This window comes from Anomaloglossus baeobatrachus, chromosome 1 (assembly GCF_048569485.1).
Source record: "Anomaloglossus baeobatrachus isolate aAnoBae1 chromosome 1, aAnoBae1.hap1, whole genome shotgun sequence".
In the NCBI taxonomy this organism is placed as follows: domain Eukaryota; kingdom Metazoa; phylum Chordata; class Amphibia; order Anura; family Aromobatidae; genus Anomaloglossus; species Anomaloglossus baeobatrachus.
In genome coordinates, this window is record NC_134353.1 from 115,107,126 (window position 1) to 115,123,827 (window position 16,702).

Below are 16,702 nucleotides of genomic sequence, written 5' to 3' on the forward strand. Positions count from 1 at the left end.
GTGTGTGTGTCTTTCTGTGTTTGTCTGTGTGTGTCTTTGTGTCTCTTTGTGTGTCTTTCTTTGTGTGTCTTTCTTTGTGTGTCTTTCTGTGTGTGTCTTTCTGTGTGTGTGTGGGTCTATCTTTGTGTGTGTGTCTTTCTGTGTCTTTGTGTGTGTCTGTGTCTGTCTTTCTGCGTGCGTGGGTGTCTTTGTGTGTGTGTGTCTTTGTGTGTGTGTGTGTCTGTCTTTCTGTGTGTGTGTGTCTGTCTTTCTGTGTGTGTGTGTGTCTGTCTTTCTGTGTGTGTGTGTCTGTCTTTCTGTGTGTGTGTGTGTGTGTGTGTGTGTGTGTGTGTGTGTGTCTGTCTTTCTGTGTGTGTCTGTCTTTCTGTGTGTGTGTGTGTCTGTCTTTCTGTGTGTGTGTGTGTGTGTCTGTCTTTCTGTGTGTGTGTGTCTCTTTCTGTGTGTGTGTGTGTGTGTGTGTCTGTCTTTCTGTGTGTGTGTCTCTTTCTGTGTGTGTGTCTCTTTCTGTGTGTGTCTGTCTTTCTGTGTGTGTGTGTCTTTCTGCGTGTGTGTGTGTGTTTGTGTGCGTGTCTTTCTGTGTGTGTGCAACTCTGTCCATATTAGGAGTCTATAATAACAGGTCAGTTCCCAGCTCTATTAACTTTAATGTGAGGTGGGTGCCATCACTAAAGACTATTTCAGCTATATTTTTAGCTGATATACATTGTGGTGCAAAGACTTGCCATGTCCCTGCACTGCAATATACACCAACGGCCAATCAAAGGTGGCAATTGATGTCGGCATACAAGTCCACAGGTGCCTGCCATATAGCAGTGACGTCATGCTTCACCCATAGCATGCATTTCAAAGTCTGCTGCCAGCCTCTGCATTGGCTATAGAAAAGGATCCTGGGGGTTGTGGGAGAGGAGGGTGGTGAGAAGAATTTTTTTTCTTCTTCAATGTGTTTCAGAGCAACAGGAGAATAGGAAACATTATTACGGGATGGGCCCAGGAGGAGAGACATTATACCAGGAGGGGCCCAGGATTGGGGCATTACATAAGGGCATTATTACTGCATGGGCCCAGAATGGGGGGGCATTATTACCAGAAGAGGCCCAGGATGTATGAGGGTCTCAGACGTCAGTCTCCCTCTGATAATAAAACGATGGCATTCTCTGGCCATATGACATCACTTTACAGCAGCGGAATACCCCTTTAAGTTTTTGAAATGTTAACCTTTTATATGGCCCACATTTTAAGTTCAGATCTTTTAAAGGGAACATGTGATGGTCCCAAACATTATTAACCTACAGATGTAGTATTGATCTGCAGGTTAATAGCTTTCCAAACCTGTGTGGCCACCAGCTGAAAGCATGGCTATCGGGAGATAAAGAACTTTATTCTTCACACGATCGTACTGCTTTCAGTCATAGAGGCATGACTTGCAGGGATTCAGTCACTGCACAGTACACAGTGAGTGATGGCTGTAACCCCACCCCGAGCAGTGATTGACAGCTGGCTCTGCACTGATACGCTGCAAAGCCAGTGCATGCAGCTGAGTACTGAGCGCTGACTGAAGCTGGGAGGAAAACTATTTATTATCTCCTTGTAATCTGTACGATGGCCGCAAAATTTTAGAATACCATACATCTGCATACGCACCCCATAGCTCCAGGTTAATGATGTTTGGGGAAAATGGGATTTCTCTTTAAATGAGCTTGATCTACCTCAGCTCACATGGGCAGTAAGTAAAATCCCAACTAAATTCACCTGCAATAAAGTACCCATGGGCGTAGTGTTCAAACTTGTCATGGGTTAAATAGTTCCACAATAAAGTGCTGTGCTTAATGGAGTCTCCTACATTTTACTTTTGCTAGTCTTGATCATTTAATAGGGAAAAAAAAAAAAAACAATTTTCTTAATTTTCTTTTTTTTTTCTTTTTTGCATTGTGGGAATATTTAACCCAGAACCATTGTTTGTTTATATGTAGCAATACTGCATGGGAGTCTTCATGTCAGAAGCAGGTAACCACAGGTTTAAGCTTCCTTTAATTTTTAGAACTCCCCCATGTCCTACCTGCATTATATCTAACAGATTACAATCAATTACATAATAGAAACAGATTTCAAATGTGGAGAGAAAAGGGTTAATAGACCGCACTGCCGTAGAAAAGAGGATCAATGTAGAAGGAATGATTTTTTTGTCTACGTGATTCAAAGCCTTATGGCTTCTTTAGGGTATATGATTTGTCCTGAGGAAGAAGCCATAAGGCTTTGAAACACGTAGACAAAATCATTCCTTCTACATGGATCCTCTTTTCTACGGCAGCGCGGTCTATTAACCCTTTGCTCTCAAAATTTGAACTGCATCTGTGACGCCCCTGGACTATTCAGGTCGTCACAGGGTACTGCACAAACTATCCTATCCGTGTAGTATTCAACCCCTCATGGTTCTGGGTCTCTATCCTGCACTGTTGCCTCCATCAGTATTCACAAATCCTAGATACACTTTGCACCACACCTGTCAGGCACACCAGTGGGCTGCTTAAGCAGGAATAGGGCTGCTCACCTAGGGGTCAGACAGGGAGGTGGGAGGTGTCAAGGTCAGTCAGTTGAGTAGTGATCCTCGAGCTGTGCGGAGCTCTGAGGAAGCTGGGAGTTGGAGCTTCCAGGGCAGAGGAAAACTAGGTCGCAGACTGTGGTCTGGATCTAGAGGAGTCAGACCCCCGGTCGCAGGGGATTGAGGTTAGGTGCCTGGGACCTGTCAAGGAGGACGGTCAGCAGCCTGGTCCTATCACCGGTATGGGACCAAAGGCATGACTGGGTACACGGACCCTAGGTTGGGGAGAAGCTTCAGGCAACACGGCAATTTACCTGAGGAGAACGGGGACTTTATGGACTGTTCCCACTAGCTCAAGAATCGGGGCACTAGTGCAACGAGGGGGATAGATAGGGCTTTCCTAGCAAGCAGCTCACTGAAATCCCAAGTGTCAGCCCTGAGAGCAGGCTCCTCCACTTAGCCACAGTGGGGAGCGGGGCCCAGATAGCTCCAAGCTACTGGACCACAGCGGACACTCTAAAATCTAGTGCCAGGAGGCAGGTTACAGACCACCAGCAGCACTACAGGGAACGGGACCCGGACGAGCTCCCCTTGAGAGGCAGCGGCATTCAGAGACTTGGTTTACCTTGTTGTCAGCGTCTGCTTCATTGCTGAGTGAGTACCCGACTGACCCCTGCACTGTGTCCCCGCATCACCACCCAGAGTACCCGGGGCTACCCCTACCCGTGGAGGGCAACGTCACTCGGGTACTCCCAATTACCGCACACCACAGGTGGCGTCACAAACTATACCAAATCCCCTGTACGTACCCCCTTTACATTTGAGTGTGGCCCCTAAGCCCCCGGGTCCGGAGACCCTCGAGCCACGAACGGACACTACCCCCGTATCCGAGCGGTTCGATTCGCTGCTGGGGCGGCACACATCTCCACGTGGGTTCTGCTGCAGCCGTATTTACGCCATTACAGTGGTTGTGACTCTCACAACCACACCAGGTGAGTCTACCCTTATAGCACCTTTGCTGACTGTTTTAAGATAGGACCCTATTTGCGCTTACTGTCTCTTCCAGCATTTTTAAGTCATAGGAACAGTGAAATAAGCAAAAATACTAAAAAAATGTTGATCAAGTTCAATGGCAAAACAACACGTCAGCTGAAACTTCTGTCTCTCGTTTATCACTATTATTTCTGCTTTTCCATTTACCACAGCTGCATTTGTGAAAACAGAATTTCACAAATAAACAGATGCCAACTGATTTACCGGTGCCTCAGTGTATGGTGTGCAGCTGCTACTAACCCCAACTTGTCTTTATACACCGCGGGCTAGTGTATATACACAGCTCAACATTGAAACTGCAGCACAGAGAAGGATAAGTTGTGGAATTATTAAAATCAATGGATGGATAGACCTGGTAATGATGTGCAAATGATGAAAAGATGGAAACAATTTTCAAAACATCTCGATTTTTTCAGAATCAAGCATTAGCACCATGTACAGAAATACAGACACTTATGCGCCTTGGCTGTTATCAGTGAGGTTATTAATGGTTATATGAGGAATGTACTGCCACGCTGAATGCACACAGGCTGTAAAACATCAAGATCCTCTGCCAACGGCTGCTTTTGTAATTCCCGACCAATGACGTCTCAGATGGCCTCCATGGGAGACAAGTCAGGAGATGCTGCAGGCCGTGGTAGTACGTTAAGGCCACACAGGCTTCTCACAGTAGTGCGCACAATTTGCAACCTACTATTGTCATGTTGAAAAATGCTTCCTAGGACACTTTCATGTTCCCTTATGAAGGCCTTTTCATGGTATTGCCCATATGGCCTCCAGACCAATCTCCAGCTATCGCTGCCTCCAAGACAAAAGCACTGATCAGATTGCACCTCCATTCCAGCATCCATTTTTCATATTGCTCTGCACCCATCATTGCCTTTCAGAGCAGTGGTGTGATGTCATTGAACACCTCCTTCTGATGGTCTATGTAGACACTGACTCCTTAGGCTTGGTATGTCGCATCTAATTTCACTCGTAGTACATAATGGATCACTGCGTGCCATTCTCTTAATCTGACTAGATCATGTGGGCAGCTCCATGAAGATGTCTTTACAAAAGAATCTAACACCAGTCCTAATCCTGTGACTATGGTGTGGGGTGGCATAGTGTACAGTAGCCGGACCTCTTTAGTCTTTTGTCCAGGTACACATTGATTTGGTCGTAGAACTAGTGATATGTTTATTTCTCAAAATTGTCAACACAATGCAAGGCTGCATGTTGATCGTACTACTGTGAGCCGTCAACATGCCCTAAACATGCTTCCATGGTCTGCAGCGTCTCCAGACTTGTCTTCCATAGAGCACATCTGGGAAATCATTGGTCAGCAATTGGAAAGGGAACTGCCAGCAGCAGATCTTGATTCAGCGAGGCAGAACGTTCCTCTAGTAATTTAATTTAGGGAAGTATAGTTTTTCACCAAGCATTGTACTCTAGTCTAATCTGATCAAGGAAATATCCCCTTTGTATTTTAAAAGTTCAGCTAACTTCAGGAGAATATACTTTTTATAGTCTAGGAGGACACTTTAGAGACTGAACAACCGTTACATAGGTAGCAGTCTAAAAATGAAAAGCAGGGTTTAATAAAGATAGTAGAGGGCCCTGGCTCTCCAAAAACTCATTTTTAGTGATGGTCGAACTCACAGATACCCAGGATCGGCAGGTCCAACTGGGTTTAAAAAAGCCCCAGTTCCGTCCCGGAATTGGTCCCAGATATTTGGCTGGATTCTGTTCCCCCTGTAAGTACGAGGTTAAAATGGTAGTAGAAGGGATACTGAGTCTCTCTCACGGCTCTACACTGATTCCTGGCTGCTCGCACTACTTCTGGGGCCATTCATTAACCTCATACATATGCACTGCTTCCCTCGCCCACCGGCAGTCCCAGCACCTTTAATTGGTTGCAGTCAGATGTGCCCCCACCCTGTATGACAACGTGTCTGACTTCAACAAATCAGACCAAACTGTCAGTGTGTCTATATTGGTGTAAAATAAATAAATAATTGGCGTAGGTTACCCCCATATTATGATGCTTAGATAAAGCATGCGGCTACAGGCTTCCCCCAACCGTGTGCTTATCTTGGTTGTGAATCACAATTAGAGGGACCACTTGCGGCTTTTTCTTTACTTTTTTTTTAACTATTTAAATAAATAGTTTTAAAAAACAGCATGCAGTCCCCCCCAATTTTGATACTCAGCCATTTTAAAGCCCACAGCTGAGGGCTGGTATTCTCAAGCTGGGGAGGCCCATGCTTATTGGACCCCACAGCCTAAAAACAGCAGCCTGCAGCTGCCCAGGATTGTCTCATCCATTTGATGCGACAATCCCAGAACTTTATCTGGCTCATCCTGATTGCCCTGGTGTGGTGACAATTGGGGTAATAAGGGGTTAATAACTCACAGCTGCCACTAAGGGCTAAATTAGTAATGTGAGGCGTCTATGAAACTTCCCCATTACTAAACTGTAAGTGAAAAGAAATAAACACAAACATCAAAAAAATTCTTTATTTGAAAAAAAACAAACAAAAAACCCACCTTATTTCACCCATTTATTAACCCCAAAAACACCCAGGTCCGGCGTAATTCACATGAGGTCCCACGACGATTCAAGCTCTGCTACATTACTGAATGCATAGTGCGTGGGTATAGAACATGACTGCCTGCTGTTAGATTCAAGCAGAGTCTGAGTCACAACAATGAGCGGTGACGTCACCCAGTCTTTGTGGTCACACCTGGAGGTTCCCATGGTCCTCTACCTGTGACCACAGGTAACCTGACCTCAGGTCACCTCATTGAGGTCACTGAGTTCATTCACTTCAGTAGCAGTCCACTTCTTGTGAATCTCCCCCAAATTTTTAAATGGCTTTTTTTTTAACAATCCTATCAAGGCTGCGGTTATCCTGGTTGCTTGTTCACCTTTTTCTACCACACTTTTTCCTTCCACTCAACTTTCCATTAATATGCTTGGATACAGCACTTTATGAACAGCCACCTTCTTTACAATGATCTTTTGTGGCTTACCCTCCTTGTGGAGTGTGCACATCTCTCAAATCAGCAGTCTTCTCCATGATTGTGTAGTCTACTGAACCAGACTAAGAAACCATTTTAAACACTTAGGAAACCTTTGCAAGTGTTTTGTGGTAATTATTCTAATTTTCTGAGATAATGACTTTTGGGTTTTCTCACTCTGTGTGTAATGACTCTATATAATACACCGTGTGCAGAATTATTAGGCAAGTTGTATTTTTTTTATTATTGATCAACAACTATGCTCTCAATCAACCCAAAAGACTCATAAATATCAAAGCTTAATATTTTTGGAAGTTGAAGTGGGTATTTTTTTAGATTTGGCTATCTTAGGAGGATATCTGTTTGTGCAGGTAACTATTACTGTGCAAAATTATTAGGCAACTTAATAGCAACCAAATATATTCCGATCTCACTTGTTTATTTTCACCAGGTAAACCAATATAACTGCCCAAAATTTAGAAATAAACATTTCTGACATGCAAAAACAAAACCCCAAAAAATTAGTGACCAATATACAGTCAGGGCCAGAAATATTTGGACAGTGACACAAGTTTTGTTATTTTAGCTGTTTACAAAAACATGTTCAGAAATACAATTATATATATAATATGGGCTGAAAGTGCACACTCCCAGCTGCAATATGAGAGTTTTCACATCCAAATCGGAGAAAGGGTTTAGGAATCATAGCTCTGTAATGCATAGCCTCCTCTTTTTCAAGGGACCAAAAGTAATTGGACAAGGGACTCTAAGGGCTGCAATTAACTCTGAAGGCATCTCCCTCGTTAACCTGTAATCAATGAAGTAGTTAAAAGGTCTGGGGTTGATTACAGGTGTGTGGTTTTGCATTTGGAAGCTGTTGCTGTGACCAGACAACATGCGGTCTAAGGAACTCTCAATTGAGGTGAAGCAGAACATCCTGAGGCTGAAAAAAAAGAAAAAGTCCATCAGAGAGATAGCGGACATGCTTGGAGTAGCAAAATCAACAGTCGGGTACATTCTGAGAAAAAAGGAATTGACTGGTGAGCTTGGGAGCTCAAAAAGGCCTGAGCGTCCACGGATGACAACAGTGGTGGATGATCGCCGCATACTTTCTTTGGTGAAGAAGAACCCGTTCACAACATCAACTGAAGTCCAGAACACTCTCAGTGAAGTAGGTGTATCTGTCTCTAAGTCAACAGTAAAGAGAAGACTCCATGAAAGTAAATACAAAGGGTTCACATCTAGATGCAAACCATTCATCAATTCCAAAAATAGACAGGCCAGAGTTAAATTTGCAGAAAAACACCTCATGAAGCCAGCTCAGTTCTGGAAAAGTATTCTATGGACAGATGAGACAAAGATCAACCTGTACCAGAATGATGGGAAGAAAAAAGTTTGGAGAAGAAAGGGAACGGCACATGATCCAAGGCATACCACATCCTCTGTAAAACATGGTGGAGGCAACGTGATGGCATGGGCATGCATGGCTTTCAATGGCACTGGGTCACTTGTGTTTATTGATGACATAACAGCAGACAAGAGTAGCCGAATGAATTCTGAAGTGTACCGGGATATACTTTCAGCCCAGATTCAGCCAAATGCCGCAAAGTTGATCGGACGGTGCTTCATAGTACAGATGGACAATGACCCCAGGCATACAGCCAAAGCTACCCAGGAGTTCATGAGTGCAAAAAAGTGGAACATTCTGCAATGGCCAAGTCAATCACCAGATCTTAACCCAATTGAGCATGCATTTCACTTGCTCAAATCCAGACTTAAGACGGAAAGACCCACAAACAAGCAAGACCTGAAGGCTGCGGCTGTAAAGGCCTGGCAAAGCATTAAGAAGGAGGAAACCCAGCGTTTGGTGATGTCCATGGGTTCCAGACTTAAGGCAGTGATTGCCTCCAAAGGATTCGCAACAAAATATTGAAAATAAAAATATTTTGTTTGGGTTTGGTTTATTTGTCCAATTACTTTTGACCTCCTAAAATGTGGAGTGTTTGTAAAGAAATGTGTACAATTCCTACAATTTCTATCAGATATTTTAGTTCAAACCTTCAAATTAAACGTTACAATCTGCACTTGAATTCTGTTGTAGAGGTTTCATTTCAAATCCAATGTGGTGGCATGCAGAGCCCAACTCGCGAAAATTGTGTCACTGTCCAAATATTTCTGGACCTAACTGTAGCTACCTTTCTTTATGATGACACTCAACAGCCTACCATCCATAGATTCTGTCAGTTGCTTGATCTATTTACGATCAACATTGTGTGCAGCAGTTACCACAACCTCTCAGACACTGTTCCGAGAGGTGTACTGTTTTCTCACATTTTATGAGGGACCACAGGTTCTCTATGGGGTTCAGATCAGGTTAACAAGGGGGCCAGGTCATTATTTTTTCATCTTTTAGACCTGTACTGGCCAGCCACGCTGTGGAGTGGTTGGATGCATGTGATGGAGCATTGTCCTGCATGAAAATCATGTTCTTCTTGAACGATACCGACTTCTTCCTGTACCACTGCTTGAAGAAGTTGTCTTCCAGAAACTGGCAGTAGGTCTGGGAGTTAAGCTTCACTCCATCCTCAACCCGAAAAGGTCCCACAAGTTCATCCTTGATGATTCCAGCCCATACCAGTACCCCACCTCCACCTTGCTGGCGTCTGAGTCGGAGTGGAGCTCTCTACCCTTTACTGATCCAGCCTCTGGCCCATCCATCTGGCCCATCAAGAGTCACTGTCATTTCATCAGTCCATAAAACCTTTGAAAAATCAGTCTTAAGATATTTCTTGGCCAGTCTTGATGTTTTATCTTATGTTTCTTGTTCAAAGGTGGTCATTTTTCAGCTTTCCTTACCTTGGCCATGTCCCTGAGTATGGCACACCTTGTGTTTTTTGATACTCCAGTAACGTTGCAGCTCTGAAATATGGCCAAACTGGTGGCAAATGGCATCTTGGCAGCTTCACGCTTGATTTTCCTCAATTCATGGGCAGTTATTTTGCGCCTTTTTTGCCCAACACGCTTCTTGCGACCCTGTTGGTTATTTGCCATGAAACGTTTAATTGTTCAGTGATCATGCTTCAAAAGTTTGGCAATTTCAAGACTGCTGCATCCCTCTGCAAGACATCTCACAATTTTAGACTTTTCAGAGCCCATCAAATCTCTCTTCTGACCCATTTTGCCAAAGGGAAGGAAGTTGCCTAATAATTAAGCACACCTTATATAGGGTGTTGTCATTACACCAAGCCCCTCCTCATTACAGAGATGCACATCACCTGATTTACTTAATTGGTAGTTGGCTCTCAAGCCTATACAGCTTGGAGTAGGGCAACATGTATAAAAATTATCATGTGATCAAAATACTCATTTGCCTAATAATTCTGCACACAGTGTATGTGTTTTCCTTTTTGAATTGAATTGAATTGCTGAAATAAATTAACTTTTTGATGATATTCTAATTTATTGAGATGCACTTGTATATGAGATTTCAATTGCTGGATGCAAATAGATTCAAATGTTCTATTAAGTTTATGGGTCTGTGAAAATATATATGCAGAGCACATGGATGACCTCAGCATACAGTCCATGTGGTGTCCGTGATTACCATAGTAATGTATAGGAGAAGATGTGCAATTTATTTTGTCATCAGTGAAAATCTTTGATGAAACACACATTCTAAAAACTGACACACAGACCAAACACTGATGAAACTCGGATCCAAAACATTGATGGCACTCAGACAGTGTTTTGATTATGTGAAAAATCACAGACGCCTGACTGAGGCCTAAGACTGGTTTCACACTACGTTTATTTAACATCCGTCCATAACGTTTTTTTAGCGGAAAAACGGATCCAGTGCAAATGCGTTTTCACTTCAATGCATTTGCAATGGACTCGCGTCCACCTGCGTTCGCATGCGTTTGCGTGCGTTAAGACACAGGATCCGTACTTTTGCGTTATTTTAACATGTTTCAAAAACGCTACTTGTAGCGTTTTTTACCTTTGTCAAAATAACGCATCTCACAGGATCCTTCACATTGCGCCGCGAGCTGCAATGCATTTCAATGAGCGCTGGATCCTGCCTAGCAGAATGCGTTGAGTTGCGTTGTAACAGGATCCTGCTTTTGTACTGAGCATGCCCAGAAAGTACTGAGCATGCCCAGAACCAGTCTCGCGTGATCTGTCTCTCTCTCCTCCTCCCTCCCTCACCCTCTCTATCTCTGTCTTTCCCCCTTCCTCTCCTCCCTCTCTCTCCCACCTGAGAGCTGCGGACACTCGTAACCAAGGTAAATATTGGGTAACCACTTCTCTTAGTTACCCGATGTTTACGTTGGTTACGTGTGCAGGCAGCCCTGCTCCTAGCAGCTGCAGACACTCGTAACCAAGATAAATATCGGGTATCCAAGCCCGATGTTTACCTTGGTTACGAGCGTCTGCAGCTGTCAGAAGCCGGCTCCCAGTCTGGCACGTTTAGTTCCTCTTACTCCCGATCACATGACTCCAATGCCCGCCCCTAAACATCCAGTGACAGGATCCTGCAAAGTAAGACATGCGTTTACATGCGTTTTTTGCTGTAAAAGCAGGATCCGCTTTTGCAGCAAAAAAACGTTCAGGACGCATGTTAAATAAACGTAGTGTGAAAGCAGCCTAAGAGGACCCTTACTGTACATTGCATGGTCTACTATGCTCTGTGACATTTACATTTTAATACTTTTCTTTTCCATGTTCTCACCATTATTTGCATACTTTCTTTTGCTTTCGCTTTCTTTATGCATTTCCTACTCGGGCATCTTTCCTAGTACACTCAAATTTCTATTCGTCATTTTCATCTGGCTCACATTGGTTCCTCTTATGCATTCTGCTTGCTTGCGGACAATTTTGTAGACTTTCATATGCAATGAAAAGAATTGTATTTAAGGCAAAAATCACCAACTAGAGATGTACTAATAATTCCTTTACATGCACCCTGGAAATCATATAAATGTACAGTCGTGGTCAACCCATTCTTGCCTAATCAGTGCCTGGAGATTCTCCATCCGCTTATTGAGCATTAACCCTAAATTCTCAATGGGCTTGAGATCTGGGGGAGTTTAAGTGTTTTGGACAGAAAGTTTCAATGTTTTATTCCTGAGTCACTTATTTATAACATTTGCCTTGTGACATGGTCTCCATCATGCTGGAAAAAGCATTGTTAATCAGCAAATTGCTTCTGGATCATTGGGTGAGGTTGTTCTTGGTTGATATTTAGATACCACATGAATGGTCTAAGGGCGGCGTTACACGAGACGAAATATCGTGCAATAGTTTAGCGTAGCCGCCCCCATCGTTTGTGCGTCACGGGTAATTTATTGCCCGTGTCGTACAAAGTCGTTAAACCCCCGTCACACGTACTTACCTCCCTAATGACGTCGCTGTGGGCTACGAACATCCTCTTTCTGAAGGGGGAGGGACATTCGGCGTCACAGCGATGTCACACAGCGGCCGCCCAATAGAAGCGGAGGGGCGGAGATGAGCGGGACGTAACATCCCGCCCCCCTCCTTCCTTCCTCATTGCCGGCGGGACGCAGGTAAGTTGTTGTTCGTCGTTCCCGGGGTGTCACACGTAGCGATATGTGCTGCCACGGGAACGATGAACAACCGATGCGAGGAAGTAGGAACGACATTATGGAAATGAACGACGTGTCAACGAGCAACGATAAGGTGAGTATTTTTGCTCGTTAACAGTCATTCGGAGGTGTATCACGGTACGACATCTCTAACGATGCCGGATGTGCGTCATGAATTCCGTGACCCCGCCAACATATCGCACGATATATCGTACCGTGTAACGCTGCCCTAAGGACGCTTTACTGCTGGCAGACACAGGACTCGTGGTAGTATTTTCCATTGCTTCTCCAGATAATCATCATTCTTCCAGTCCTCCTAGAGATGGCTTCATCAGAAAAAACATCTCAATCGCAATCCCTGAACTTCCTGCATAGTTATTTTCTCTGATGAAGCCCCCTTCAGACTATTTTGAACGTCTGAAAGAATTATTGCCCGGAGAAGAAAAGGTGACTGCTACCATGAGTCCTGTGTCTGCCAACAGTAAAGCATCCTGAGACCATTCATATATTGGGTTGCATTTCATCCATTAAAGGGGCTCCCTCACAATTTTTCCTAATAACACAGCCATAACTAAGTGGTTCAGTGAACTAAACATTGAAATTTTGGGTCTATTGGGAACCTGTGGTTAATATTCCAGAAGCAGGTGGACCCTCAAAAACATAGAAATTGGGATAATCACTAAGTACTGTGTTATGATCAGTCAGAATTTGGCCCAGGAGCTGATATCCAGCTGCCAGGGCGAAAGGCAGAAGTTGTGAAAAGTAAGTTTCAACATTGTAAATATTGATTATTTTTCAATAAGTGTAATAACTGTAACCACAGAAATATTTGACTAAAAGATCTAAAAACACTAAAAAAAGCAAAAATTGTGAAAACAGAAATAGGTGTTAGTCTCAAAACTTTTGGCCACAACTGTATATCGAGGATAGAGAGTTTATAAAGAAAGAGACAACATTAAGTGGTTTTCCTTTTCATTAATGTTTTACTTCTCTGTACAGTACCAGTATATGGTTTGAGCAGCAGTTGTTGTTTTTGTACTGTACCCGGTGACAGGAAGTTGCTACCATTTTTGTCTTCTCTGTGATGGAGAATGCATACAACTATATAACCACACATCCTGCTCTGATCTCCATAGATTTCTTTGTCTTCTCAGGGATAATGCACAAACTTTTGTCAAAGTCTACAGCACCATATACACAAAGTTAAATAAACAAATGTATACTAGTACACTAGCGCCCAAGGGGATAGATGGCAAATTTTGAAGTCAATAAGAACCTCAAAGTTGCAGAAAGACTCGCGGGTCCAGTGCGAAACCCGTAAAGTAGGAGTAATACTGAAATACAAGATGGTGCTGTCGCACTAATTGTCTGCCAGAAATAGACCTCAAGTGCAGTATAAATAAATAAAAAGTGCAATAAAGGATAATGCAAATAAAGGGAAAAAAATGTATATATATATATTAAGGAGAAAAATATATTAAGAAGAAAAATAATGCCCAACTAGAAATCCTGTCTGAGGAATTCTTTTAGATCTGAAAATAAGGAGCGCTGATAGTGTAACACCAAAGGAGATCAGTGGGGTATACCTGGAAAATTATACACTCACCTGGATTAGTTGTGACAGTCACAACCACTAGTGCGCATGAGATAATGGCGTCTGCTGCAGCCCCACGTGGATGAGCATATAAGATAGGATAGAGAAGGGGTTAATGCCGCGCATCAGCCAAATGAAGACGTATAATGTTGATGAAGTATTCTTTTATTCCATAGGTCTACGCGTTTCGAGGTAAAACCTCTTCTTCAGGACCAATGTATCAACAAGACTTGTTGTTGATACATTGGTCCTGAGGAAGAGGTTTTACCTCGAAACGCGTAGACCTATGGAATAAAAGAATACTTCATCAACATTATACGTCTTCATTTGGCTGATGCGCGGCATTAACCCCTTCTCTATCCTATCTTATATGAGGAATTCTTTTACGCAGACTGATTTTTCTATGGAGGTGTGAACCTGTCAGGTGTAATATGCACCCAGGACCACGAACAGTTCTTTGTGCACATTGCTAATCCCTGCCTAACCGTCCCTGTATTTAGTAGCTGTATAAATCACAAAACCAGGTGGACACGCATCAGCTGTGGTGCACGAATCCCAGGATGGATTTCCAGAATCAGTAAGAGGAAAAAGATCGACACTCACAAATAAAGTTCCTTTTTGCAGTTTTTATTCCATTTGTTTAATTTAATTTTCTTTCCAAAATAAGTACAAGATGACTTGGTTTGAAAAAGATCTGATCTGATGACTGAAACGCGTCATCTTGTACTTATTTTGGAAAGAAAATGGAATGAAACAAATGGACTCAATTCTGCAAAGAGGAACTTTATTTGTGAGTGCCGATCTTTTTCCTCTTACTGTATCTAGTAGCTGGGACTTCTGATCATGTGCCTAAACCATGAACCCGGCATTCTGAAACGGTGATAACTGACACAGGTACACATGTCACCACTGATGACGCTGAGCATTGAATAGCATGTTAGCATACCCCTGTGGGTGTGCTAAAGCTGCTTTCACACTTGCGTTCAGCATCATCCGCCGCTATTTTTACGCAGCGCCGGGCGGATGGAATGCTGCATGTAGCGTTTTTGGTGTCGTTAATACAACATTGGAATCCGCCAAGGTGTCTAATGATTGTCTATTGTGGCGGATTCCGCTGCTATGCGCTAAGCAGCGGAATCCTCTGACAGATTCCGTCACGTTCTACTGAGCATGCTCAGCATGTCCAGCAGAACGATCTAAATAGTTTAAAATGACTCCTGGTCTCTCTATCTCTCTCTGTCAGTCGGTCTCTCCCTCTCACCCCGCCCCCACGCTGAGTGACAGCTGTCTCACTGAAACCAATCACAGCCGCCGGTGCGCGGGTCTATATCGTGCAGTACAATACATAAATAAATAATTAAAAAAACGACGTGCGGTCCCCCCCAATTTTGATACCAGCCAAAGTAAAGCCACACGGCTGAAGGCTGGTATTCTCAGGATGGGGTGCCCCACATTATAGGGAGCCCCACAGCCTAACAATATCAGCCAGCAGCCGCCCGGAATTGTCGCATCCATTAGATGCGACAGTCCCGAGACTCTACCCGACTCATTCCGAATTGCCCTGGTGCGGTGACAATCGATGTAATAAGGAGTTAATGGCAGCCCATAGCTGCCACTAAGTCCTAGGTTAATCATGGCAGGCGTTTATGAGTTACCCCCAATGATTAACCTGTAAGTGAAAGTAAATAAACACACCCAAAAAAATACTTTATTTGGAATAAAAGACAAAAAAACACCCTCTTTCACCACCTTATTAATCCCCAAATACCCCTCCAGGTCCGACGTAATCCAAACGAGGTCCCACGACGCTTTCAGCTCTGCTATATGAGGACAGGAGCGGCCGTAGAACGCCGCCACTCTCTTTCAGCTCCAGGCAGCAACTGAAGTGAGTCGCGCTGTCAGCGGGGACATCACTGAGGTAGTGTGTGCGGTGATGATGGGTGCGGTAGTGCCGGTGTGTGTGTGTGCATGTGTGCGGTGATGATGGGTGCGGTAGTGCCGGGGTGTGTTTGGTGATGATGGGTGTGGTAGTGCTGGTGTGTGCGGTGATGATGGGTGCGGTAGTGCCGGTGTGTGCAGTGATGATGAGTGTGGTAGTGCCGGGGTGTGTGCAATGATGATGATGGGTGCGGTAGTGCCGGGGTGTGTGCGGTGATGATGGGTGCGGTAGTGCTTGCGTGTGTGCGGTAATGATGGGTGCGGTAGTGCTTGCGTGTGTGCGGTAATGATGGGTGCGGTAGTGCTGGTGTGTGCAGTGATGATGGGTGCGGTAGTGCTGGTGTGTGCAGTGATGATGGGTGCGGTAGTGCTGGTGTGTGCAGTGATGATGAGGGCTTGCTCTCTCGGCTTAACGCAACGCATTATTTCACAGGAATCTGTTGCCTTTATATCACACTATTTACATCGCATCTGTCACATGCGTCACACAACGCCATACGACGCAAGAGTGAAAGCCTTACATGCTAAAAGGGTGGAATGAGCGCAGAAACTATCGTCCTTGCAACTGACCCCTGTGCTCATTAGTATATCATAAAGGATCTTTAGAAATTCTTCTTCTAAAGATCTCTTTATGCTACTATATACAGGGATGGTTAGCCAGGGATTGGCAATATGCACCAAAAACTGCTCGTGATTCTAGGTGCATATTGCATCTGACAGTTCACCTTAAAACACACTAAAGTCTTCGCTATAGAGACAGGTTGTACATAATGGCAGGGCTGAAACTAATGAACTCAAAGTAGCTCTATTTGTTGGAAAATTTGTTTGATGTTGGCACCCTTAAAATTGTTCCAAAGAATGAAGTATTTTTCCCAGAAGATTATTGCAATTACATATTTTTTGTTATATTATATTTATTTCCTTTATTTGTATTGGAACAGTACAAAAAACCCCACAGAGAATAAA